The sequence below is a fragment of the Crocodylus siamensis genome, chromosome 3, assembly GCF_052110815.1.
Source record: "Crocodylus siamensis isolate JL-2025a chromosome 3, ASM5211081v1, whole genome shotgun sequence".
Classification (NCBI taxonomy): Eukaryota; Metazoa; Chordata; order Crocodylia; family Crocodylidae; genus Crocodylus; species Crocodylus siamensis.
The window spans coordinates 248,057,289-248,082,115 of record NC_143397.1 but is presented as its reverse complement, the minus strand read 5'-3'; the positions used below and the strand labels follow the sequence as shown (position 1 = coordinate 248,082,115).

The 24,827-nt window shown below is 47.2% G+C and overlaps 1 long non-coding RNA gene across 1 annotated transcript in view; it reads right to left on the bottom strand.

Moving 5' to 3' along the window:
- Positions 1-7,758: 7,758 nt before the first annotated feature.
- Positions 7,759-24,827, bottom strand: part of LOC149869655 (uncharacterized) — a 148,827-nt gene continuing 131,758 nt past the window's right edge. Inside the window, exon 7 of the long non-coding RNA XR_016441126.1 lies at positions 7,759-7,896. This is a non-coding gene — a long non-coding RNA (uncharacterized LOC149869655). The remainder of the gene's footprint in view (positions 7,897-24,827) is intronic.

Below are 24,827 nucleotides of genomic sequence, written 5' to 3'. Positions count from 1 at the left end.
AGAAGGGATACTCGAAACAATGAAGACAAACTGCTTCAAATGAAGAAAGAAAACTGATCTTAACAGTACAAATATAAAATTCATGTCTTTAGAAGAAAAGCTCCTAGACTGCTCCTAGATTTTCCTGGGCTTCCCCGCCCCCCGCAAAAATAAGCCGGTGGAACCATTAAGCATTGATGAAGCTACTTATCTATGAAATCTGCAACCTGAATAGACTGCATTATACCAATATTAAGTCAAGGGGACTTATGTTGCTAAAATGGCTGGAATGTATAATCCCACCAGAACTGGGACGTGATGGGCTTAAAAAGTGTATGCTAGGGGGTTGTCCGATTTGCTTTCTTGATTTGTCCGATGAAAACTTCACATTGAACTAACTCACTCTTCCAGCCCCAAGGAGTTGCAAAACATGATCATGGCAGAGTAATTCAGCCAGGATTTTGCTGTGCAATAAGTTTACCCTGTTGTAAGGGGCAGACACACGGCCATTTCTCCCTAGCTGGCTGCCTCCAGAAGGTGCCATTACAGTGCCAGGATAAAAGAAAGCTGGTTTCGGTCAGTCCTTATACAACGAGACCTCATGTTCCCTGGCAAGCTGCAACCTGTGGGTACAGTAAAGAGACAAAGGGAAAGGGAAGAGCAGACAAAGTAACAGAGGTAAGGGTGTGCATATGTAGCTGGCAGGGATTTTTTAAAGGTACAAATAAACTACAGATACCAATGACACCAGCAATGTATATTAAAGATATTGGGCCTAGCCGGCCTCCTTCCCTCATTTGGCCTGATGGCATCCTTGAAGGCAGGGATGGGCTAAACCTAGAACTAAACACCTCACCATATTCACATCTCATTCATCCAGATTCAAAGCATGCCCGGCATGGGGCTTTGCTAAATACTTCTCGCAACTGTTCCTTAGCAAAACCAAGCCCACCCCCAGCTTTTAGGCCTTCGAACACATTCTTCAAGGGTTTCTCTGGAGGAGAACCATGCAAGATCAGGAGTAGGCCTTCAGGATAAGAGAGCTTATGGAAAGCCAAGTGTCTGTTTTCTTGCTGAGGGTCTAGGTTGTGTGGTGATCAGTTGTCAGGGCTTTGCAGTGGAGCTCCAGACCTGGAGGCCATGCTGCCTCTCCCGAGGCAGAGGAGGAATCTGGAAGACCTCCTGGGTTTGCATCTCAACATTTTTGCTGATGCAAGTATCATGGATTTACCCCCAACTCAAGTTGCCTTTGGGGTTCACCATGGGGCATGCATCGATAGTCTCTTAAATCCGATTTACTCCTGTGGTGTTTGGTCTGTACGTGTAGCTAGTGTGAAGCTGTGCTCAGGTTTGTCATTTGTATGTCTTCATGCACTTGATACAAATGTACTTTTGTAATTTCATGATGTGACTGGAAGATAATCAAGTTAAGTATTCAACACATACCCAATGGACATCCAGCTGGGATGCATCTTGGCCAGACATGGGTGGTTAAGAAACAATAGCTGCTGCAGCTGCATGTGGTCAGGTGGGGTACTTTGCTCTTCTCGTACCTTAGAGGAACCCAAGTGCAGGCAGGGTGCAGAGGTTGGGGCCTTCCACACATAGCCATTCCCATGCAAAGAGGGTCATGTTTGATCATTGTATGGATTGAAACAGTGGCTAACTAAATTGACCCAAAAGCTTTTGTCTGGAAAGAGGGGTGACACAAGGGGACAGATGCATCTTCAGTCATGTCTCTCCTGGTAGAGAGGGGAAATTAATCTGCATAAAATTAGTTCTCCCCAGGAACAAAAAGGAGATTTGGAAGTATAAAATCTTGTGCCTTAAGGGGGCAGGGCGTTAGGGGGGAGGAGAGGGTTGGAGGCAGAAATCACTAGGGAAGAGGGACATTTTTTGGGGACCAGTTTCTAAGCTGGTAAAAAGAATTAGATGCTCCCAAAATTGATCTGGGGCAAGCTGACGGGGTCTGTGAGCTGAGGACACGAGCCAAGAGAAGCCATCGGCAGGGAAGTGGCTGGTTACAAGGGATGTCTCTACAGCCGTTTCTAGACTGAGAAGCAGGGTGAGGTCTTGTATGTTTGTGTCTCTATTTTCCACCTATCCGTGTCAAACTAGAGTTGCTTTTGCTTGCATACTTTGCCTTTTCTGTAATAAAACTTGTCCTGTTTTGCCTTAATGACTGCCAGTGGCAAGTGAGATCACAAAGCAGTTGATGCTTTAGGCTTTCCTCTACCTCAGAAGGAGGGATCTGCTTTCTTTTTTTTTGTGGCAAACCCAAGGGGATCACCCCAAAGAGTGGCAGAGTGTCTTCTGCTAGAACCACAAAGATCTGGTCTGGGGTGTGGAAGAGCAAGGTTGGCTAGGGGTGAAGAGTCACCCAGGAGCACGATGTACTCTATCCCCTAAGGCACACAGCAAAACGGAAGGGCTCCAGAGTTACTCCAGCATCTTAACAGCATGGGGTTTATCACAGGAAACTATAAGTAGCATGTGTCGGAGCAGATGTCTGTGACATGTACAGGTGCCCTTAGCAGAGCCATTGACTATTTAACTGACGAAGACACTTCTCATCATGTGTAAAGGTAGCAGAAGATGCCCCTGTTTCCACCTCTGTTCTATAAAACCAAGATAATTATACTTCCTATTGTACAGCACTGGACCAGCCTTCAAGAAAGCTTGCACTTAAGGGTGATACCATATTGCAAACATTTTGCCTGAAATTCTTCTGTTGTTTTTAAGTATTTTAGTTGCCTGTGAGATTATCTTTATTAGCTCATGCCTAATAAAGCATTATGTTTCCCAGAATTTTGGAGCACATTTTTTTTCGCACGATGTCAATAAATTATAGGTGTTTAATCACGAGGAAAGTCATTTGGTACATTTCCATTTCTTGCTGTACTAAAGTTACGAGCTAATGCCAGGAGTTGGCGATTTCCCCCTCCGTGGTTACGTTCACGTTCAGAATCTCAATTTAAACATTTGCACACCAAAAAGTGTGAGAGTAGCTGGTGAGACGGAGATCGCTGTAAAGGTTAGGTCGTAGCAATCAAGCTTCCAGATTCATTTTAAAGGCTGTTATGTTTTCTCCCTCACCCGTTCAGGTGTCAAAACCCATTTTGGCTTGAGACTCTGCCATAAAAAGCAATTGGATCTTACTCCCCAGTGTCCAAAAATCATGTGAACTCAAGTAATATCAACAAAGTCACGTTATTTAATGCCATCTCCTAGCACCGTACAGCTGCTTAGGCAGTTAATTACAATATGTTCGCGGAAATAGCGGCTGAATAAGAAGCCACATTGCTGTGCTTCATTAAAATGAGCTTAACAAAGTTAGGCAGATCGGGTAACAGAGATACCTTGGGTTCATACAGCCGCTTTGATAGCATCCGCAGCTTGCACTATCCCCAGCAGCGAGGAGCCTGGCAGATGTTGCGATCCCTGTGTAAATGAGATGCCTTGTATTTGTCGACTAGGGAGAGGTGCAAAGCAGCCAGTTTTCAGTTGGCATCAAGCTGTTAAGCAGCATAACTTTAAAGGCCCCTAGATCAATGCAGTTTGTTTTTGCAAAAAGAAGAGAAAACAGCTCCCTCCCACCAGCTTGTCTTATCCTGTTAATCAGCTCGAAAAAACTAGGTGCTCGGGCAGGATAGACGGTTTGCCTGGAAGAAGTCTGTTCTTATCTTAGCCATGGCAAGTAGACAAGATCAGGGCAATCACACTTTAGAGTTACACAAGCCCAGGATACCGAATCCCATGACTTTGCATAACCAAAGAAAGTTTACATGCTGAGGGAAACCTGTCCCTCTTCAGCACTCAATTATTTTTTTAGATTAAGGCTGAACTTTTCAAAGGAGTTTAAAGGAATTAGGTGTCTACTTCCCTTTGGATTTCAGTGGGAGCTGCTTACTGAAATCACTCAGGCTCCTTTGAAAGATCTTTTTTCCCTCTATACCTTTCTTTACTTATTAAGTTACTAAGAGAATCAGCCAGAATAACATGCAAACTCTGGGAGGGAAGATGGATAGACACAAAGAACTGGGACTAAAAGGGAGGAGAGCCAAGGAAAGTTAAGATACTGTCTCGTCTGAGGGCTTCAACATGGGATTCGAAGGATTAGTGAAAGGAAGATTATGAAAAACTTGAGCCAGTTGGTGCTTTGCTTAGCTTGTACATAACATACTGTATTAGTTTTCTTTATAAGAAGGAGCAAAAATGTTGAGTCCTATAACACAGCTGCAGTCGGCTGCTGTTGCTCAATGTGTGTATTGGCTCCTGGGACTGGAGAATGGAGATTAGAGCATAATCGGACTTTGCAATGTTCTTGATGTTGGCACTTCCTTCTGTTAAGAGGTGTGCCCATGTACCAGACTGGGAAAGATAAGAAGATAATGTGATGCACAGCATGTGGGCCATGTAGTTCAGTCAAATTAAAATATCTCCGTGTGGGATGTACTAGTCTGTGACTGTCAATGAATCTGAAATCCACAAGCAGGGAGTTCAAACCTGCTCTGAAGTGACTGTCTCTCAAGGTAAGGTCATCTTTCAGATTTAAGGTCAAATGATGTTGGAAGGCACAGCAAAATCTATAGGCTGACTCTCTGTAAACGATTAAATCCACCTGTATTTGGCCATTAGTAATTATCTTATGGGACTAAGTCCACAGATGGTCACTCTAAGTCCCTCCTCCTCCCCTTCATTGTCTAGGAGTGATCTCTAAGCCTGAAATGTCAATAGGGGATATCTAACATCAGCTCCTGGCTCCACAGATTGGCATATAGAGAGTTTCCAGTTTTGAGAACTGCTGAATATTAAGCACCTCTTGTTGAAATCAGTGGAAGTGGTGGGTACTCAGCAGTACTGGAAATCAGGCTACGTATTTGCATCCCAAAAATATAAACTCAAGGCGAGGAGCATTGCTGTAGCTATGATGGTCCAAGAAATGTATGAGAGGCAAGGTTGGTTTTGTGGTATCTCGTTCTGGGCCAGCTGTACAGTTGGGAGAGCTCTGGGAGAAGCTTTGAGGCACAAAAGTGCCCTTCTTCAGGTCCATAAAAAGATACCATAAAAACTTTTGCCTCTCGTAGCTTAAGGTGACATTTTCAAAACTTATTATGTATTTTGGGTGCCCAACTTAAGCCATGTGAAAGGGGTCCAGTCTTTGGTGTGCTGGCTTCTGAAAATCAGACCACTTCAAGGTGAAATCAGAAGCTGTGAGTCACTTTGAAAGTTTGGACTGTGGTCTAGATCTAATAATGGACTTAAGTGCTTGTGAAGCTGAATTTTTAGGCACTTGGTTCCCAGACTGGAATCCAAAACTTGGAGTAAGGTGCCTAAGCTCCCATTCAGTGCCTAGGGACAGTTAGAAAGGCCATCAAAAAAACTTAGTTGCTAAGCAGAGAGTTGCCTGGAGCCAACAGTAGGACATTTTGAGCACAGGGGGTTGTTGTAAATCTTACCTATCTTCAGAGCATAGGTATCTGTACCAAGGTTACTTAGAAAGGACCTCAATCCCCAGGGTCAGTGTGCAGAAAGATGCATTCAGGGTAGGCACCCACTATTCTTTCTCTGGGATTACCAAGGAGAAGGGTTTTGGAGAAAGGGAGAGTGAACAAGACGAGAAGTATGCACCAGAACCCCATTCCTTCCTGTCAAGGTGATTCACAACCCACGTAATTCACAGTGGGTTGCTGAATTAAGGACAGGATACACTGCCTCTTCTTTCAGTTTGTACTGCAAAGGTGCCACCTTTCTGATCAGCTGGGGCATCTCAGCAGTCCTATGCAGCTGTTTGCTGTGGTTCTACGGATACCTGGTTACTTTGCAAACCCTCATCTTCACAGGGGGTGAGGAACCAACTACCTCACTACTGAATCCCTCTCAGCCTCCTGCCTCATTACAACAACCAAGCAGGGGGAGATTCAGATTGATGATTTTTGGGTCATGTAGCTACCGGTTTTGACATATAGATCACTGCCACCAGCAAGCTAAAAAAACCCTGTAACTGGGGATGTAAGTGGGAGAGGAGAGGAAAAGTACTTTGTTGGTTCTGTTGTACATTCCTAGGCTTGCAGAGGTGGCTGGAGAGAAGAGATTAGGAAAACAGCAGGGCAAATTGGGTCCTCCACTGTTGTACATGATGTAACAGCCTAGGGACAGACATTCACAAAGCCTGAGCCTGAATTGATTCAATCTTTGTTAGTCCAACCTGCTGAGGTTGAACTTGTTTGCAACTGCTTGCAACCATACAGACATTCTATCTGGACAGAAGAAATGTGGGCATATGCCTGCAGTGGCTTAGGCTTGAAGCCGGGGCGTGCTACAGCAGCACTCCCTTCCCTTCCACAGAGCTGAGCTGGGGGAGGGGGCTGTGGACAGGCCTGGGCAGGATGTTCTGATTAGGGAGGGGTGTAAACCCCCACCATTTCTGCACCATCCTAGGCTTTTCCCTGCTTGCTCCTCAATGGACAAAAGTTTTGGCAGCTCCCAGCCCCTGGCTAGCACTCTGAAGTAAACATGGGGGGGATGTGCAGTGCATACATCTGTTGATGATAATGAGCTTTTCAGTCTTCCTCTCCCTGCTTCCTTATATTGTCTGCAAATCTGACAGGTTAGGGAGCCAGCAGGGAGCTGATAACACAGCATTTATCAGCCCATCAACCAAATAAAAGCCTCTATCATTAGTTCAAGCTCTTCTTAAACAGCTTTTTCCAAGAAAGGAACAGAGGGACATTACCAGCTGACTTGTTGATTAGCTCCAAAAAGCCCTAAATGGTCACTGTTCTGTGCCTGTCCCAGTGAAATTGGAGACACACACACAGACACATCTCAGCATTACCTTGCTTACCACATGCCTAGGGTCCATGGGGCTGGGGTCCATGGTATCAGAGATGGAAGGGAGGGAGGGGGGATCCCTGCTTGAGCAGCGAGCAGTGAGGGGGCAGGGGGAAGCCAGGTAGACCCTGCTGTGCCTGCAGTTTCCCCTAGAGCTCTGGCTAGGAAGCAGAGGGGTGGGGCCAGCCCTGTTCTCTAGAGCAGAGAGCATAGCCCAGCCCAGCCCAGGGCTGCAAAGCATCTGGGATCATGGGGGACTCTGGTTTAACTTAAACCAGGAAGAGGCCTGGGACAGACACTGCATAAACTGGTTTGATCCAAATCAGTTAAGTTTGATACTACATTCAACCAGGTTTATCTTAAACCAGTTTCAGCCATTTTGAAACTGGTTTAAGTGCACTGAACTTATGCTGTTACAGGTTTAAACCAGTTTCTGATCACTTAAGCCAGTTTATGTGTAATGTCTGTCCCTAGCCACAGAGTCCAAGTTTGTGGTTCTTCAAGGAATGAGCTGATCTCAGGTCAGCTTTGGCTGAGCTATCCAGCTTTGTCTCTAATCCATTGGATTTCATAGACCAAGATCAATAACATTTGCACCCAAAAATGTCATGGACTAAGCCCTAGAGTACTCACAGATGATTATATGGGCAGCAGTACTGTTTAGCTGAAGTTTCTTAGAGGGATGGGGCACTGGCTCACGTAAAACATAGGACAGTTATCTGGTCTGGAGGTAGTAATAACTGGCAAAGCTCACATGCAAAGGCCGTGCACATAAATTGGCTCCCTCTAGTTTGTTCCCTGAAAACACAAGGACCCAACAGTCTCCTCCACAGCAAATCTTATTAACTAAACACAGCCTAGCTCTTGTGACAGGCTAGCTGGCAGTGACTTAGCCCAGGGGTTTTGAAAGGGCAAAAGATGATTGGAGGACTTGGGATTTCCTTCCCTCACCAATCTGGTAATGATTTGGCCCAGGGTTTTTGAAGGGCTAAAAGATGATTGGAGGACTTGGCAGTCCCTTTACTCACCAATCAGGTCCCAGAGACTCACCCTCTGTGTCCCCTGATCGGCCCCTTGGGTCACCTGGAGGGGGATAAAAGGGGCAGCATAGCTGACTCAAGAGAGACCAGTGAGGGACCACAAAGAAGAAACTTCAAGGACCTGGGCCATCAGGGTGGAAGCAGTTGCTCCAGAAGCACCGGGGCCTGTAGGCAGCAGCTGGACCCTCAGCAGCACAGTATGCAGCCAGCAGGAGAGGCTCCTGCTGGGCTTCAGGATCCCCTACGAGAGGCTGAAGCCAGCAGGAGAGGCTCCCCAGCTCCAGCAAAGATCTGAGCAGGGGTCTGAGAAGTTCCCAGCTCTGCTGCCAGCTCCTTCAATAAGAGGCCAGGCAGCTTGATGTGAGGCTGGGGCTCTGGGAAAGCCAAGACCCCTAGCAACTTGGAGTGGTGCTAGCACTGGTGGATGTGTGGTAGAGTTTCTGCCCACTATGTGGGATAGCTCAGTTCAAGCCCCACCTGGGGTGAGTGTAATAACAGAGAATTCCTTGTTGCAGTGGAAAGGGATCATTGTGTTTTCCCTCTTTCCCCCCCTCCAAGTAATATTACTTGTTATTTGACATTTTGTATTTTGTGCCTTTCATATTTCACCAACTAGCATTGTTTGTTCTGCTGTTTGTGTTTTATATGTTGTTAACCCTGTATTTTATCAGTGATTGCAAGTATCTAAACTTTGTTGAGTCCTGCCCCCCTCGGGGCATTGTAGTGTCCCCTGTACCCCCTGGTTTATGCCTGTTATGTTCCCAGTACTGTTCTCTCATTAAAAGGTATACCATTAAGGCCCTACTGGTGGTCTTGCTCTGCTCTATAGGGGGAGGAGAGTCGCTACACCTTCCAGAGTGCTTGTGCACCTGCTCTGACCCCTTCATTTGGAGAGGGGGTATCTCTAGAAGTACTGCCCAGGTTACACTCTCAATCCAGGAAAGGTAGATCTGATTTCTTTCCTCTTCACCAGAGGCGAGATTTCTTTGATGACCTCTTTTTATTGGATCAACTATGTCTTTTATTGCTAAGTTGATCCAATAAAAGACATCAATTTAGCAATAAAAGACACCAAATGAATGTTGCAGCTCCAATCTTCCTTGGACTGTCATGGCTACAAAAACACTACACAACTGCCAGATATGTGCAATCACAGCTTCCACTGCTGGGAGTTTCATGGCTGTGTGGAGTCAGAAATAGGCCTTCAGTATCTGTGAAGTTGTTAACTGCCATGTGATGAAATTGACAAATGGTGTGAATCTATCACTTTTCAATAGCTATGGAGGAAGCCTAGCCCTTTTCCTGCTCTTGACAAGAGGTGTATTCAGAAGATAAGTGAGTAAAGCAGTCACCATGCAAAGCAAGACATAAATATGCCCACTCCCCTTCAGTGATATGCATGTTACCTATGCCATTCAGGTAAATAGGAAGGGGTTTGCATTTTCTGGAAAATGTTTTTGTTGCTCTGGGACTATGTAATATCAGATCATATGGTTTTGCGAGAGTCAAAAATACCTGAAAATAATGAACCTTAGTTCTGTTTTTTTTTTTTCCTCGAATTCATGGGGAGTACAGGTTTCCCTTGCTTTATGTGGGTTCTGTATGTGTGAATTCACTCTTATGCAATGACCCTTTTTATACCAAAAGATCATTATATGTGAGGTAAATTCACTGTTATGAGATTGGTGTGGCGGAAGTCCGCAGTCAGCTCCTTTGTGCAATGCACTGTGGAAGTGATGCATACCAAAATAAAGTCTCCTGTGTGGATCTGTGCTCCTTGCTCGTTGTCTGAGATATGTGTCTCTGTAGTTGCCATCCCCATTATGATAGTGCCCTGTGCTTGTGTGTACTGTCTGCTGTTGGTGAGTACCAAAATTGTCCTGTAAAATGGTAGAAATGGGTTTAGGGGTCAGTACAGTCGAGGTCTTGGAACATATCCCTATTTATTACACTTTAAAGCAGGTTCCCTTTATGCGAATATGAGTTATGCATCACTTTTCAGGAATGCATGTACAGCATAAAGTAAATCTAAATCCGTATTTAGATTTTAAAGGGAACAGTAGCATTGGAGAAGGCTATTTCTTATAAAGTTTAGAGGGATTTATTGTGTAATAAGACAGAACAGAAACCTACATTTGAATAAAACAGGGAAGCACATGGATGTAGATATTATGGCAATTGAAATGCACACAACTCCCCACAGCCCCCATCAAAGCTTTAAAACCCCCAAATCTTCACAGCTGGTGTGTGCATGAAGCGCTTGGGCTGAACACTGCTCTCACTTAAAACAAAACAGACTTTTTATTGAAACCAACAGTGAATGAGCAGTTAAAACAGTGGTATAACCAGTGATCTTCCCTGCCTCAAACCGGGTAGCCTACATCAAGCAGAAGAGTGTCAGTGCAGAGCTGCTTTAGCCCAAGTGTTTGGGGCTTTTTCTCCCAATGATAAATGTGGCAGGGCACTGTTTGTGCCTGCCACTTTAAGGGCCTGAGCCTAGCAGCCAGGAGGTGCTTGATTAAGGCAGCCATTTTAGGTTCAGGGCTGTCTATATAAGCAGGGCATGTTGCTACTGGCAGGGCAGGCAACAACACTGCCTGGCTGCCTGGAACATACTGGAGGTAAGGGAGGAGCTGTAGAGGATGGTTTGGAGGCTCCTGGTCCTGGGCATGAGCTGCACCTTGCTGGGAGCGGGTGGCCTGGTGGGGCTCTCAGTAGCATGGGAGCCCCCAGGAAATGCCAGGCCAGTTACCACCCCAGTGAAAGGTGGATTGGGGCACCTTAACTCCAGCTCCCACCTTTGGGTATGAATGTGCATGTGACTGAGGCCTGACAGTGCAGCCTAAGCTTGCTTTGATGGTAGGCTGGGAGCACTGTAACATCAGAATGCCATCTGCGAGGCATGGGCTGTGGTGTAGGGGATGTACAGAGCTGCAGATAGCACCCCCTGCCATAGGGGCAGTAAATGGGTAGCTTCCTACCTAATTAAGATTGGTAACTTAATTAATAACAAGGTGTGGCAGGTGAGTCAGGTGAGGGGGGTGTGTCCAAAGGCAAGCGGGGAACCTAGCAATGTGGCTAGGCAGGGAGCCCCACCTTGCTATACTAAAGGCACCACAATTGATAACCCTTCACCTAACAGAGCGTAGCCCCTGATGAGCATAACAGAGACTGAAATGTGATGCTCCATCATACACAATACTTGCTGATGCTTTTCTGGCTGTAAACCACTTGGGATAGAGACCTGCTTTTTTGATTGAAGCATGGGTGGCCAGAATAAGCCAGTGTGAAGACTGTCTTGCACTCAAAAGCTTGTCTAGCTTTATTCCAACCATGCTTTTCATCCAATAAAAGCTATTATCCCCAAATTCCTTTCCTCTAGTACTAATCTTAACATTTGCCAAAGCAGATTGTATGTGTATTTCACATTTCTATGGCATTATCTATCCCAACGCCTTGCAGAGGTTTACAGTTTGGATGAGAATTGGACTTATTCTTGCCATTTTCAGCTGGGGAAGCTGTAAGGAGAAAGACTGGCAGACCCAACTTTTGGTTGATTTTTAGGTGGCTCATGGTGGGGTGCTCAGCTGAGATGACTCCAGATTTTTAGGGATGCCAGATCTCCAACTGCAGTTAATGGCAGCTTCATCTGCTCAGCACCTATGCTCAAGGCCTAGATGTCTCAAGGCAGGCAATGCAAATGACAGCCTGAGGCACAAAGCATTATAGTTCTTCTTCTGGTAAGTAGGTGGGGATGGTGACATGGAACCTGCATTGGTGAGGTCAACCTGTGCTTATGCAGTTGGTGCTGCCAGGCAGGCCTTGGGTTCCTAGATAGTGACCCATGCTTTTGGGCGGGGGACTTGCTGGGGTGGGATGGGCTTCACCTCTCTCCTAAAGGCAAGCATGTCTTCTCTTCCAGGTTGGCTGATCTCATAGGGCGAGTTTTAAACTAGCCTCGCTGGGGGAGGGGGCCGCAGGAGGATGAGGAGACACCACCCGAGCAAGACGGGTGACAAATGCAAGGAGTGCCCAGGTAAGAAATAGGAGTTTAGACAGTCTCTCAAATCGGGGGGTGGCACACGCAGCTAGGCAAGGCCTTAAATGCCTATATACCAATGCTCGTAGTATGGGAAATAAACAGGAGGAACTTGCCCTCAGAATAGCCAATTCAGACCCAGACATAATAGGGCTTACAGAAACAGGTGGGATTCATCCCACGACTGGGCAGTTAGCATTAGGGGCTATAGGCTTTACAGGCGGGCTAGAGAAGGAAGGACAGGTGGGGGTGTGGCATGTCAAGGAGCACTACACATCCTCTGCCAGCAGATTGGGGTCAGAGGAGGGGCAGGCTGAAGTGGTCTGGGTCAAGATACAAGGGGGCCATGGGGAGAGGGATCTAAAGGTGGGGGTCTACTACAGACCCCCTGTCACAGAGTGGGGCCTGCGAGCCGCCGTGAGCTCGCTAGCACCCCCTGCTGTGTCAATTAAGGTGATCCAGCACCCTCTTCTCGCCCGCCACATCTTTGTTCTTATTAAGTTCAGTAAGGGAGGCTGCCTACTTTCACCTTGACACTGCACTGGTATTACCTCCATTCCAAGTGGGTGCTCCAAAACCCCCAGCCTTATGGGCAATGCGTGCCTTCTACCTCCCCTTTAGCATGCCCCAAGCCTTGCAGCTGTTCCTGGATGTTGCTCTGTCCTTGGCCTCTGGCGCCCCTTGGGCTTGTCCTGCCCTGGTGCCCCTCTCTGGCGCCCCTGGGGCTTGTCACAACCTGGCGCCCCTCTCTGATCCTCCTGGGCCTATCATTCCCCTGTCGCCCCTTTACCGGTGCCCCTGGGCTGGTCACGCACCTGTCGCCCCTTTACCGGTGCCCCTGGGCTGGTCACACACCTGTCGCCCCTTTACCGGCGCCCCTGGGCTGGTCACACACCTGTCGCCCCTTTACCGGCGCCCCTGGGCTGGTTAAACAACCTGCACCCCCTTACCGGCACCTCTGGGCTTGCCGTGCCCAGGCCTCACCCTCCTGGGCCTGTCTTGCGGTTTTCCCCGGCTCCTTGCCCTCTCTGGAGCCTCCCGCGCCCGTTGCCCCCTCTGGAGCCTTTTGCCGCGCCTCCCGCGCCCGTTGCCCCCTCTGGGGCCTTTTGCTGCCCTCTTGGGCTGGGATCCGAAACCCCGCACACCGCGCCTCTCCGACGCAAACAGCTGTGCCCCGCTGGCACCGCTCACTGTGCCACACTGGGCACCGGGAACCCCCAAGCTACTGGGGAGCCCCCGTGAGGCCTCCTCGCACCCCTACAGCCTCACCTGGTCCTCCAGTTTAACCATAACTAAACCATGAGCCAAGCGGCTGCAACATAAACAAGAAGCCTACTGGCTCATAACACAATCATAAGCCTCCGAGCTCATAAACCCAGCTCCACTCTATGCTGGCTCTGTCTTACCACTAGCTTATCTGGCTGCCTCTGTCAGAGTTCTCTTTACCCCTGCATCATTGCAGCTGGTCAGAGTGGTCAGGCTGCAACCATCGGCATCGGCATCGGCATCGGCTTTGGCTCCGGCTCCGGCTCCGGCTCCGGCTCCTGCCAGAGGGGAACTGCTACTCTGGTGCCATCCTGGGCTGTTTATAAAGGCCCGGCCCTGCCCCCTTCTGGTCACCTGACCTGCCTGGTTGCTGCCTCAACCAGCACCTGAGCTGTCCCTGGAGCTTGGCAGCTCCTTAACCCTATATTAGTCACAGGACACCTCCTTGATCCTGTGACACCAACCAAGGGGAGGAGCTGGACCGGGAATTTTCAGGCCAGCTTGCAGAGGCACTTAAGGTGAAGGATGTAGTTGTCATGGGTGATTTTTAAATTACCCGGACATCTGCTGGGAGGAACAGTCAGCCAGGTTGGACAGTTCCAGGAGGTTCCTGGCCAAGATACATGACCTCCACTTAATTCAGGAGGTGCACAGTCCCACCAGAGGAAATGCCCTGTTGGACCTGGTCCTGGCCACAGGTAATGACCTGGTAAGGGGCATCCAGGTTTTTGACCACCTGGGTGATAGCGATCATCGCTCACTAGAATTCACCATCCAGTGCAGGATGTCAAGGGCCTGCAGCAAGGCGGTAGCCCTAGACTTGAAGAGGGCCAACTTCAACAAGTTGAGGAAATTAGTGGGAGAGGTGCTGGGGTTCTCGAGAGCAGGGGAACTCGGTGCCCAAGACGAGTGGTCATTCCTTAAGGAGACGATACTTGGGGGCCCAAGGGGTGACCATCCTGACAAAAGGCAAGGGGGGCAAGAGTGTCCGAAAGCTCCTCTGGCTCACCAAGAGTGTACGGGAATGCCTGATTGTCAAAAAGACGGTGTACAATTGGTGGAAGGGGGTGCTATCTCCAAAGAGGAGTATACCTCCTCTGCTTGGGCCTGCAAGGGGGCTGTCAGGAAAGCTAAGGTGGACATAGAGCTAGGACTAGCATCCAAAATCAAAGATACGTCCTTTTTCAAATGTATAGGGAGGATGAAGAAAGCACTGGGAAATGTGGGGCCCCTGAAAGATCCTCTGGGCAATGTGGTGGTTGCACTGGGACTTCCCCACGGTGATGCAAGACGGACTCGAGGGGAACACCTGCAGATCCCAGGCTGGGGAGGACCGGGTTAGAGAGCTTCTGGAGGGGCTGGACGTGTTCAAATCAGCGGGTCCAGATGCTCTCCACCCCAGGGTGTTGAGGGAGCTAATTAAGGTTATTGCAGGGCCCATGGCACAGCTTTACGAGAGCTCGTGGTGCTCGGGCCAGGTGCCGGATGATTGGAAGATAGCCAATGTGGTCCCTATCTTTAAAAAAGGGATAATCCGGGCAACTATAGGCCCGTCAGTCTTACCTCTATCCTTGGGAAACTCTTTGAGAAGATCCTTAAGAAGCACATCTGTGATGAGCTGGCCTCGGAGATGATGCTCAAGGGCAACCAGCGCGGTTTCATTAGGGCCAGGTCCTGTCAGACCAACCTGATTGCCTTTTATGATCAGGTCACAAAGGCAATGGATGCAGGTGTTGCTGTGGATGTAGTCTTTCTAGACTTCAGCAAGGCCTTTGACATCATCTCCCACCCCATCCTCATTAAAAAACTAGGTGACTGTGGCCTTGATGCCTACACCATCAAATGGATTGCAGATTGGCTCAAGGGTCATACTCAGAGGGTGGTGGTGGGTGGGTCATATTTGACCTGGGGGGAAGTGGGGAGTGGAGTCCCCCAGGGCTTGGTCCTTGGGCCCGCACTGTTCAATCTCTTTATCACGATTTGGATGACAGGGTGAAAAGCAACCTGTTTAAATTTGCTGATGATACCAAAATTTGGGGTGAGGTGAGCATGCTAGCAGGGAGGGAAAGATTGCATCAAGATCTGGATAGGTTACAGGGGTGGGCTAACAAAAACAGGATGTGCTTCAATACTGAAAAGTGCAGGGTGCTGCACTTGGGCAGTAGTAACCAGCAGCACACTTATAAGATGGGAAACTCCCTTCTTGAGAGCATGGAGGCAGAAAGGGATCTTGGAGTCGTTATTGACTCCAAGATGAACATAGGCCGACAATGTGAGGTCACGGTTGGCAGGGCTAACCGGACCTTGTCGTGCATCCACAGATGCATCTCAAGTAGAGCCAGGGAGGTGATCCTCCCCCTCTATGCGACACTGGTCAGGCCACAGCTGGAGTACTGCGTCCAGTTCTGTGCACCCCACTTCAGGATGGATGTGGACAACATGGAGAGGGTCCAGAGGAGGCCACCGGCATGATCCGGGGACAACAGGGCAGACCCTACAATGAGAGACTGTGGGACCTGAACCTGTTCAGCCTTCACAAGGCAAGGCTGAGGGGGAAACCTGGTGACAGTCTATAAACTCACTAGGGGGGACCAGAAGGGTTTGGGGGAGACACTGTTTCCCCTCGTGCCCCCTGGCATGACAAGGAATAATGGACACAAGTTATTGGCGAGGAGGTTTAGATTAGACATGCGCAAGAACTACTTCACGGTCCGGGCGGCTAGGAGCTGAACCAACTTCCAAGGGAAGTGGTGCTGGCTCCTACCCTGGGGGTTTTTAAGAAGAGGCTTGATGCCTACCTGGCTGGAGTCACTTGAGCCCAGTTTTTCTTCTGCCTAGGCGGGGGGTCGGACTTGAAGATCTACAAGGTCCCCTCCGACCCGACTTTTATGATTCTATGATCCAAGAAATCCAGATTTCCTTATGGCTCATCTGTGCTTAGCTTCCAATCTGTCTACTCTCCAATCTTTTTTTTTCAGGATTTTTAAGAACAGATGGGACTATTAGCGTGTAGTTACATGTTACATTTAGACTAAGGGCATTTAAAACATGATGGCACTTTTCCACGTGTTCTGATTAGAACACGTTAGAGCAGACTCGGTTAATCTGGATGCTCCAGCGTGCTGCAGTGTCTCGTGTATTCAGTGTCTTGCATTTTAAAATGGTGGCCACTTTGAAACGCAGGACACTGAACACATGAGATGCTGTGGGCATTTTAATTAAAAGGTACCCCCAATCCACAGCCCCAACCTCACAGCATTTGTATAGTCACTCAGAGTGACTGCACATATAAAAGTTGGCAAATTACGTTAAGTGCTTTCTGTGCATGTCAAAGCTGTTACGGTGACAATATTTGGATTTTAGGGAGCACTAGATTTGCAGCTAAATAAAGGCATGACCTGTGGCCTAGGATGATTGGTGAAGAAAGTTCCAGGTTTTGGTCAAAGTCTGCCCATTAAGCAGGAGTCAAGGTCTTAGACAAGCGCTTATAGCAAAAAGACATGTAGATGAAGGAAATACACAGGCAATTCCATGCTAATGAGGTAAACAGAGGCAGAGCTTGAGATAGGAGGAGAAATGGGTGGAACAAAAGAAGGGACAGAGGTGGAGTGATTGTTAATGAGTATGAACCAAAGTGTGTAAATGTGGGGGAAAAAATATTGTTCAGTGCAGATCCCTGGCTTGTTGTTTTTTGGGACCCTTGCCCAAAGCTGTCTCCATTTTGAATAAAGCTGCGAGCCATGTGTGCTGGTGTCTGCTCCCTGCTTGCTCTGGCTAATGAGTACCTGGATCCACAAACAATTGGACTGTCATCTCCCTAGTCATTGGGTGCTGCATGGAGTCGGGGTCTAACAAAAGTTATAGCAAGGGCTAACTCTGAGCTGTGGTACTTGGCTTATGTTAGGGTAACTTCAGTCTGCTCTATGGAGACAAAATGAGCAATTTGCAGTCTTCCAGGATGCTCAGCCCCTCTCTGTCCCCTCCCCCAGACCAGGGAGAGAGCCCAGGTGGTTTGGCTCACCAGCACCCCAGTGGCAAGTTGGAGATATGCAGGCAAGAAACAATATTAACCCTTAACTCATGACTGCTCACAGCATGATCTAATTTTAACACTGCTTAACATTCCCCAGATTTAGTATAGTCTAAGTGTAATGTGTAACTTTACCCTGAGATCATTTATCTGACCCCTGATATACCACAAGCCATAGATGATGGGCCACAGAACTGGATGTGCTATTCTAGTATACAGTCCACCAGTCCCATGTTCAGAGTCAAAATCATTTTTGTCCATGTGCAATACTCATATCAGCAGTTTTTGATTTTTTTGGGTTTTTTTTTTTTGCTAGAGGGTCACCCTGGATGCTCAGATTGGTTCTTACCCATCCTGACCCCTGGATTTTTCAGAGTAACCACTTTTCACAGTACATTTCCCTTTTGTAAGAACAATATGTATTCCTTGTTTCCAGATATATGGTTGCCTAAAAGGCATGTAATTCAGCTTATTTAGCGGTCTGGATCAGTGGTGCTTAGCCTTTTGGCTCCGTGGGCTGGATGGGTGACACTTGTTCTGTCCACAGGCTGGATCTGGTGTGCAAGGGGGTGGGGGAGGGCAGCCCAGCCCCCAATCCAGCTGCACAGGGGGCAGAGGGAGTGGCCCAGCCCTGATACAGATATATGGGGGGAAAGGGGGCATGGCCTGGCCCTGATCCAGCTGTGTGGGGCTTAGGAATTTGGTAGTGGGGGAAGGGTGCCACTATGAGTTGCCACTGCTCCCTGGCTACCAAATTTCCCAATTCACAGGGAGACCCCCAGGCTGGATGCCATAGCTTTGTATGCTGGATTATTAGGCATGACTACTCTTGTCTCCTTATTGGTTGTTATTCTGCCAGTCTTTATGCCACCCACAACTTTTAGCTATAGCATACTTCCATTTACTTCCAAATCATGAACAAATATACTGAATACCATAGAGTGTAACACCACTGAAAAGACTCAGTTAAGGGAAAAAATCCCTGCTCACTCTTTGAAAGCTGTCTGTTTGCTATTTTGCAGTCCTTTTAAGCTGTTTGCATCAGGCTCTGGATAATGCTATTTTTTTCATATCATATGACACCCTGTTTTTAAGTCAAATGCTTCAGGAAAGCCTAAATGTATTCTATAGCTGAGTTAATGGGACCTGCTGTTTAAAAACATTTACCCCTTCATGACCTCATAAAGTCCTGAAGAAGAATGCACTGCATTTGAAAGTTTGTCTAATTCTATCCTAACCATTCAGGATAACAGAGATCACCCACACAAATCCTATCTCTAATAGAGGTGGTTTAACATTTTCCTCACTTATTATGAGCTGAGGACCATAATAACCTCTTATACCTGTTATTCTTCCTTGTTAGAAAAGGTGCTAATTGTTCCAACTTATCTCACAAGGACATAAGTTAAGAAAATGAGACTATGTTCAGACTATCAACAGAAGGCCGGGCTTTTCAGCGTGGGTTTTCCTCCTTTTTAACATTTTGATGGTTATATAATCAGACATGATAAGTAGTAAATGTGCTATCAGAAGACATTCAGCACAGAGAACATTACCAGCCTCGCTGCTCCTGGTTTGGAAAGAAAAAAAAAAACCCTAAACCAAACTCTGATGATTAGAGCTGCTTTCTTAAGTAATTAAACCACCCAGCTCATTAGCATTAGCCACACTACCCATTCTAATGATCCAATTTATTTCAAACTACAAATCTAAGCAGATCTAAGTCAGACAATGCCATGGTATCATAATTCTGAAATAACTTCCAATTTATACCTGCCTTCTAGGCACTAGCTGTCACATCAGACTGTATCCTATTACAGACAGACTTCATCAGCAGACCAGACTCGTTCAAAAAGTAGAGAATTTGGAGACAAGAACTTGAAAGCATTTGTTTCTGTAAGAGGCTCTTTATGGGCATGTCCTAGGATTTCTTTTAATTGAAATGTATCTAAGGACTCAAAGAAGCAAAACTATTATGGAAAATAGACTCTTTGCTTTATGGCACAGCTTTTCTCTCTCCCAAGGGCAGTATCTGGCAGATGGCAGAGCACACTGAGCTAGAATGCTGCTCCTTTGTATTTAAAAGTCAGGCTGTAATTACCAAGGTAAAGTTTACTGGATGGCTCCCCCTTCTCCCCCATTTGGCACAGACCTTTTAATTGCAAATACCAACCAGCCTGCTTGGACATGCTGCAGCACAGGAGATGGGTAATCCTAGGTAAATCCCCAAGATAGCTAAGTTCCCAAGATTGATATACCTTGTATTGCACTCAGAAGTTTGCACTCCTGTCTTAGTTGTTTGCAGCAGTTACTTCTCATTTCTGCAACTCCTCCACCTCGAGGCCTTCCAGAGATCGAGTCTGGACATCATCTGGTACCAGTATAAGCCTTTTTGGGGCTGACTTTTAGCAGGTGGGGTTAAGTTTAGAGGCATTGTTTGGGGAACTGCTTTTATCATTTACATTATGCTTATATGACTTATCTTGATTTTATTGTAAGTTGCCCTGCGCCTTTTATTGGGGGGAGGGGGTTAGCATAAAAAGTAAATGAATGACTGAATGAGGTAGCAGCTGGCTCCTTAAGTCACCTTCTATCGAACTTCTTCTATACATCCCACGTATCTTCTCTTCCTGGCTACCCAGTCAATCAGCTTCAAGGAAAGGGTTAGGGAGTGCTCTAGGAAATGCCCCATCTGTGGCTTGGTGGTTGGAGCAATCTGGTAGGGAGCAGCATTTGTGAGTTCAAATCCCTTTGTGAGCTGGAGCTAGAACCTGAATTTCCTTGAGCAAGGGCCCAAATTGTGAAGCTGGGGTGTCAAAGACATGGCCTGGGGGGCTTCTAGAGGGGATAGGAGTTATCAGCTATGGTGTCCTATATGGGGTATGCACGGGAGGGGAAGGAGGCAAGCAATAGCTGCATTAACTGCTGCCTCTGGTGGATTTCCAAGTTGCTCTGCAGTACAGACATGACCTGGGGTCCCAGATGTGTTTGACACCCATGCATTAGGCTAAAAGGTGGGTGAGCTGCTGCCCTCCTCCATCTTTACTTCCAGAGCTATGCATGTCTCTGGGCAATCCTGTTTTACCACAATTCAAAGCAGCACTCAAACTATGTGTAAGTGCCAAATATTGCAGCCTGCATAAGTGCCACTCAGGTGTGCAAAAGTGACATAGGATATAGTCCAGGATGTTCAAACTCAGTGGACAACAAGAACTTTCCACTCAGTCCTATGAGCTGTGATGACATCCTACTTCTAGACTGTCCAAGACAATACATATCATCAGCAGTGCTTCATCTGGTATTGAAATAGTCATTATACTTAGTAGGATAACTAAGAGCGGGAGAGCAAGGCACCAGCACTGGGGCACTGACTGAGAGGTGTCACAAGAGTGGAGGTCATTGGATAAATCTGCACCATGTCAGCAGCATGTGGGGGGATGAGATTCTTCAGTGTTTCCCTGCCCATACACATAGCCTGGTGCTTGGCACCCTCCCAGCCCTCTGCCCTGGGTGACAAAATGCCAAGTGACACCACTTATTATTAGTTCAGTAGGTTGGTTCCTTTATATAAGTTCTCATAGGTGACAGCCTACTTCCAGATGCTAGCAAAGAAAATGTAAAGCTCTGCTGAAGCACGCTGTTACCTATCAACTTTTAGGCCTCCCTGAACCAGTTCCTTTCCAAAGTGCTATCCTGCCCTGCCTTTCCTACTACTAGAAGATCAAATGTTTTCCCTTGTTCAGCACTGAAATCTAATGAGCTCCATCGAGTTAACTTCAAAGGGAAGGCCATTTATGTGATGGCCAGCAGTTGTTTCTTAGATGAGTTATATTAAATGAAAAATAAACTTCTCGCTTGGGAGGAATTTATCTCACGATGCTAAAAGATTTGCACCCTTATATCCATTCTGGTCACACTTGGTAGATGCAGTAATTTAAATGTTTACTGTATCTAATCTTTCATTACGTGCATTTGGGTGTTTCATAAACCAATTTACCTCAGGTAGGGGAAGATGAAACAGGAAAGATGCAAACCATATAAAGTGGTAGGGGGAAAAGCATCAGAACATGACATTAATCTCCTCTCTAATTTCATACACTCCCATTTTTGTCATACCAGGTGACATCCCTCAAAGCAACTGGATGATTTATACTATAGAGGGTAATTCTTAACTATCTTTAATATCAGTGTGGGAGCTCATTAATCTTAAGGCAAGAGATATATGCAAGATTATTTATTCAGGCATTGAATCATTAAAAAAGGGGCTCACTCATGCATAAATCTAGTCTATCAGCATATCCTGCTCTGGTCTCAAATACATTTTAGGTCCACCTGTATTTGGAAACCAAAATCACTTTAAACTCTTATGGGAAAATGCAATTTCAAATAAAGTAAGAGCTTCTGAATAAGGCTCCAAGGACCTACTAGTCTTCCTATTTTTGTAGAAATAATACAGGCTTTGATTTATATTACCATGACACAGCAAAGGGAAAAATAACTGGGCATTAAGAATTAGTTTAGTTTAATCCAGGACTGCAGATTTGTATATGCGCTGCATGGTATCATGGAAGGTCAAATTAAGGTTGTTTATTCCATGCTTTAATATATGTTGAAATGAATGTAACTCTAGCTATGAGTGCACTGTATAATGTTTGCATTTGGAGGAAATTATATAACATTGGGAGCATCTACATGAGCAGTTTACTGTGGAGTTGTCTAATTGCCTCCTCAGAAAAGTCTCAATATCTACACATGTGCCTGTATTGGGCTGCAGGAAACTAATTCACTCTGCCGCAGGTTAGTACTTGCAAATACAGGTAATATCCTATGGCAGAGTTCTTTAGTGCGCAGCAGTGCGCATGGAGGGGCTGGCTGCGGCACGAGGGCGCGTCAGTGTGGGGGATGCCTGCCAGCTAGCCCTGCACTGGAGCGCCCTCTTGCCCCAGCCAGCCCCTCTGCAGCACCCTGGGTCAAACTGAATCAGTCCTGGGCTCACAGGCTGCCCACTCCCTTGGTCTCCCTGCCAGACAGGGCGGGTCTGCCCCAGCTCAACTTGCTGCAGCCCCAGGCGCGTGTGTAAATGTGGTGCCTCGAAGCAATAAACTCTGGCATGATAGGTGCTGAAGTTCATTGCTGCTTGCTAAAGGTACATGTAGATGCCCCCAGCACTATGGATTCTTTTTGTACCCCAAATTAGTGACACTCTCAGCCTTCATTCTAGTTTTTTTATTTATGTAGGGACAATTGTGTTTGATGTGTCTAACGGGAAGCAGGGAGCATAAGATTCTGGGTCTAATGAATTTGCTGAGCAAGTGGTGGCCAGCCAGCAGAGGTGCAGTCCATGGGGGCTGGAAGGCTGGTTGACAAGGTGCAAGTGAAGATATTTTAAACTAAAAAGAAGTCTGGGATTGTTATTAGGGGAAAAATTTCTGAATGAGATTCTCAAAGTAGGAAGCCAGAAGGGGATTACCACTCTCTTGGGGTGCAATCCAAAGCCCACTGACATCAATGGAAAAACTCCTACTACCTTCAGTGGCCTTTAGGCCAATTGCCTGAGTCGAGGTCTCAGCAGGTGACTTCAAAGCCAAACAGAAGCAACTCAGTTCAGTTAAACTGGCAAACAAGCTATCCAGGGATCCAGCCCTGAGCTGCAGCTGGTACAGAAGGGAAGGGTTTTCTTTAGTCTGGGAGTTAAGACTTGGAAGCCAGACTCCCAGTGATCTTGCATCAGCCTACAATTATTTTCATAGGGACTTATGCTCCCAAGCTGGAGTTGGTATATAAGTGCCTTGGAGGACTGAGGCCTGAATGCAGAGTGAGGTCTGCCAACATGACAGAAGGGGAAAGTTTCCTCTGTGGCCTGTGACAGCGCTCCCACATGAGGAAGGTTTGTGCTGCACAGAGGGAGAGGAAGAACATATGGATCTATTTATTCTTTACGTCCTCTAGAAAAGTGCTTTCTTGTGCCTGACCTGGCCCTTGGTTTGTAGCCAAAAGGAAACACTGTCATTCCTAGCTTAGAGCTGGGGTTATTATGTAACTTGCCCAGGGTCATAAAGTAGCTCAGTGGCGAGCAGCCTCGTGCCCCAGGATTCTACCACAAGTCAGCTCTAGCCTGACCACACACCTGCTGGTGAAATGGCTAAGAAAGACAGAAGCTAAATAGGGCCTTGGGAGCCCAGCAAGGGAACCCGGCTCCTGCTTCTGGCAGTCACTTAGCGAGGCTGCCTGGGATCGTGACCTTGGAGAGACCTGCCCTGTGGCTCCTCGCCAAAGGGAGGGTGTTGACTGTAAGAGGGGTAGCGTGCAAAATGCCTTCCACGGCATGGAAGAATGGAGGAAAGACTGGCTGGGTGACCTGAGCCTGAGTTTCTTGAGGGGCCTTTTCTGCAGTGTTGGGCCTGAAGGTGGAGATGGGGAACTGCACACAGCGAGGGGGACTAAACAGCACTTGGTGTATGACAGAGGCAAATCGGCAGAGGGGATTTTGTGTGTTGTGTCTTTCATGTGGGGGCACCAGGGCTGCCTGTCAAACTCTGTGCCCTAAACACGGGGCCTTTGGAGCAGCAAGAGGGCAGGGAGGCTGCTGGAATGCCAGTGGCACCCGTGGCTCTGGAAGGCTACACCTGGCTCTGTCTATATGGCTAATTCAGCAGCTCCCATCTGCAAGGGCAAGGAACCTGATCCCGAGAAGGGCCTGCTTCTACTGAAGCAACTAACGTATGTGTTTATGAGAGCAGCTGGTACTTCATTGAAGCTCTGGATACAACTTCCCAGCTCTTCCTGCTTTCCCTGGTGCTCACCTGCTAATGTGCAGCACTGCCAAACCCATCACTAGCAATGGCAAAGAATGGAGCCAACTAAAACCACACTATGAACCATTTCAGGCCTTCCAGCCACCTGCAAACAATTTTAAAAGTGCAAATGTATGCAAAGCAGTGCCATTAACTAGCTGTTCATTGCCAGCTTACACCATTTGCTTTTGCACTAACATCGTCCTTTAGCTTATGTAGTTCTTTTGTCTCCCTAGTGCTTAGCCCAGAGCTATGGATAGTCAGGAATCAGCTCCCCTATCAGCCTTCATTTTGTTAGGCTAAACAGGCCAAGTACATTTAAGGACTAAGGGGTTAAATGCTAAGCAAGTGAATATAAACTAGCTGGTGAGGAGCTGTGGGGAAAGTAAGGCTGGAACACGCAGGTCCCGAGAACTGTGGGATAGCACTGGAGGACTATCAAAACACAAGCTCAGTTTCCTGGGGTAGCCACGTTGGTTTGGATTTGGTTTTCAGTTGAAATATTTCAGTATTCCAATTTCTGGCAAACAACAACATTTCCACAGTGAAGAAATCTACCCTCCCCCTTCTTTTTTTTTACCATGTCAGTTCTGGAAGTCTAGCTTTGCCATGCAGGCCTGCGTGAAGAAAGCCAGTAGGCATCACAGCCTATGATTTTGAGACCCCCAAAGGTATGTCTGCACTCTGTCAGCGCTGCGGCCCTGTGTCCCAAGCATGTCCTGCCCACCCGCCAACTCCATACGTGGAAATAGTGTGATGAAGATGCACCAGGGTATCCTACTACACCTGCTCTCAGGACCTTGGTTTCCAATATGCTTGAGAATGGCCACTGGGGGTGACCCCAG